This window comes from Lactuca sativa, chromosome 4 (assembly GCF_002870075.4).
Source record: "Lactuca sativa cultivar Salinas chromosome 4, Lsat_Salinas_v11, whole genome shotgun sequence".
NCBI lineage: Eukaryota > Viridiplantae > Streptophyta > Magnoliopsida > Asterales > Asteraceae > Lactuca > Lactuca sativa.
Window position 1 is genome coordinate 325,672,663 of NC_056626.2, and position 3,619 is coordinate 325,676,281.

The window sequence follows — 3,619 nt, forward strand, 5'->3', positions numbered from 1 at the left end:
AATAAATAATATCCACATGTCAATTTATGGTTTTTTTTTTCAATTTTTAAAATTAAAAAGTCACATAATCTTATATTTATATATGTAAAGTATTAAATGTAATAAATATTATAATAAATTACAATTAATATGTTTTTTCATTCCCTATTTCAAATTTTATTTTAAAAAATATTTATTATTTACATTTTAATATTTTATTTTCTTTAATCAACGCGTGTTATACACGGGTTGTACACCTAGTTATGTATTAACCCAAATGTTTATGTATATGATTATGTTCATGTTTTCTATTAAGATGTTCACCCTAAACGTAAGTTCTCGGGATGCAGTCACTAAGTAGATACAGTGAAGGATTGAAGAGCGTTCGGTTAGTTCGCAGGAATGGTTCGGACCTGGTAGGGGTTAGTTGGAGCGCGAACAGAAGTAAACATAAGCGGGCAACAGATTGCCCCTTTTCATGGAAGGAAGGTTGGGGAATCCTTTCGACCAGTGAGCAGTGAGGAGTTAGCCGGATCCAAGTGGGGGAGAACCCTCCGAGTATACAAGGATAAGAGCACGTAGACCCATAATGAGTACATGGCCTCTGAGAAGAAAAGATAGTAGCACAGAGATGGATGTATTGAGGAGTTCAGGATTGGGAGTTTGAGGAACTTCCTAACAGTTAGTTCATGAAATCGAGATGGTTAGTAGTTGGTTGGGAATCCAGGATTGGAGGATCGCCTGTAGGACTCTAGTGAGTCAGAATGAGGATCTTAAGAATGGTTAGCAAGAGATGCTTTCGTGTTAGTAGCCAGTGGCAGAGACAACATGCAGGGTTGTGTAGATTTAGGAGTTGGGGGTTTGGAAACTTCCCAACAATAGTTTCATGTATCCGGATTAGTAGACGGTTGGTTTGGGAACCAAGCCGAAGACTTCCTCGACGAAACGCGAAGTATATCAAGGATATAAGATGTGGAGGTTGATGCAGTATTCGATGACTAAGGGCTGGTTTTGAGAAATCAGAATGAGGGATCGCTAGCAGGACTAGGGATAGTCAGGATGTCCTCGGAATAGTAGGTTAGTAAAGCAGTCAGATAGTAGTAATGTTGTAAGTCTGCGGGGGTAGCCGTAGCATTCACTAGCAGTCAGATAGTAGTAGTAGTGTTGTAAGTCTATGGGGGTAGCCGTAACATTCACTAGCAGTCAGGTAGTAGTGGAGTGTTGTAAGTCTACGGGGGTAGCCGTAGCATTCACTAGCAGCCAGATAGTATTAGAGAGTTGTAAGTCCACGGGTGTAGCCGTGGCCTTTATCAGATTGGTAGGCAGCATGAGCGCGTTGTTGGACGCGGGGAAAGCAGTAGTACCCACCAGTTCGGGTGCAGCAGTGAGGATATGGGAATCCACGGGTTAGATTTCGGATTTCCCAAATGGTTCAGTTATGATTAAGTCGGCGATTTGGCAATAGATCGTCACCTCAGTTATGAGATCAGGGAAGCAGTGGACCGCTTGGGTTCACGTATGTTAAGGGTTACCGCTAGTCTGGGAGCCATCATTTTTAGTCTTGGATCTGATGATGTCAGGGTTCGATGTATGGAATCGATCGGTTGGATCAGGAAGGTTGTTAGGGCCTCAGTGACAGGAGAACTAGTGGAAACTAGTTTCAGAGAATGATTTCGTTCAGAAGTCGTGGGAGTGACTAAGTAAGGAGTCCTTGGACTCCACAGTTGAGTTGGAACTCGGTGTTGCAGATAATCGACGAATGATTGGAGACCAGGAAGGTCTCGAGATATTTGGGAAGCAGCCATATGGCAGTTCAGTGTTTCAGTCAGTTCAGTGTTTCAGGCAGTTCAGTGTTTTAGGCAGTTTAGTGTATCAGGCAGTTCAATGTTGCAGGCAGTTCAATGTTTCAGATAGTTGCAGTGTGATGGTCAGTATTAGTATGTGTGTTGGAATGCAAGTGCTCACGGTATAGCTGGTTGATTTGGAAATGGCAAGTCCCTCTCAACAGGATCAGTTGAGCCTTCTGCCAAGTATAAGTGATCTGTAAGGATAGTTAGGCAGGTAGCTTTTCTTTCAGGATGGAAGGCTCGAGTTAGTAGGAGTTGAGTAATCAGATGGGAGACAAGCAGGCTGGTTCCAGCAGCATCGTTTCAGTATGAGCGGCAGAGTGGATAGAACAGTTATAGATAATCGAAGTATCTTCAGAAGTCGCTGGAAGCAACTAGTAGGTTGCGATGGGGTGTAGTGACCGGTGGGAGTCCGGTAACTCAGATATCGGCAGATTAGTTGGACCAGGGTGGTCTCAGTGCATCCGGTAGGCGGATGAGGGGCAACAAAATTTTCAATCGGAGGAAGTAACGTTAAGGAAATTATGGAAAAGAGAAGAATTCAGTATGTACCAACAGTAGTGACCAACACTGAGAGTGGCTGGAATGATGGACAAAAGGGTTAAAGTCACTAGGCAGGGTGTTGAGGCGGATTGCAGGTCAGTTCACCATAGAGAACTTCGAGGGCGAAGTTTAGTTTAAGTGGGGGAGAGTTGTAACACCCGAAATCAGAAAGGTCAAGAAAGGAAAGGAAAAACCCTAAGTTAAAGAGGGTTGACTCGTCGATTCTAGGGAAGAACTCGGCGAGTCGGAGCGGGATCTGGGTGTAAAGTAAGTGACCGACTCGGCGAGTCGGCAAGTGGACTCGACGAGTCTGGTCTGGGTTGGGAAACCCTAATTCTTGCACTTGGTACCCTATTTAAGCATCTTATTCTCTTCCCTAGGGCTCATTTGCGGCCCCTATAGTCCAGGACCCCAAACCCTAGCCACCAAAATCATTTTTGGAGCAAGATCTACCCTTGGTGAAGTAATTTGGAGCTTGGAAGAGAAGAGATTCATAGTGGTGCAAGAGGAGGCCTTGGATCCAGAGTTGGTGGAACTTTTTAGAGCATTTGGAGGTAATGAATCGTTATCCTTGGCTTTCTCCTTTATAGATCCATCTTTCATGGAGTTTTAGGGTTTCTTTGAGAGTATGTGATGAGAAATTGGTGCATAAGCTAGATCTGGAATTGAAACTCCAGATCTGAGCTCTTTTTGGATCGAAAATGCAAAAAGCCATGTTAGTTGCTATGCAAAAGCCTTTCCCCATGAGTTGAGTTCCTCTCTAGCTTGTTTTTGGTATTATGAGGCAAGAAGCACGTAAAGTTAGCAACTTTATGTTGCTAATGGACTCTAGGAACCCATATCTATTGTTTGGAGCAAAGGAGAAGCTCTGTGACTCGAAATTATGGAAATGCACGTATGGACTCGGCGAGTCTGGGAGATGACTCGGCGAGTCAGGCTAGATATCTGTGACAACCCAAGTTAGTCCGTTACATTTCTCCGTTACCGTTAATGAAATATTCCAGTTATAAAAGTTCCGTTAATTAGAGGTCGTCAATTTAATAAACATTTCATTTGTTTATATTTAATAGGCCGTTAAGTCGTGATAAATGCGAATAAAAACACATAACACACATTTCCATTTAGTTGGAAAATGTTAAGTTTTATTATTACGACCACTAAATCGGGTGCGACCAAAAGCCCCGTCTGACGGCAGTATCGGGTAGAATTCCACTGAGCTCCAACTCCCACCCATATATAAAGGGGAGTAA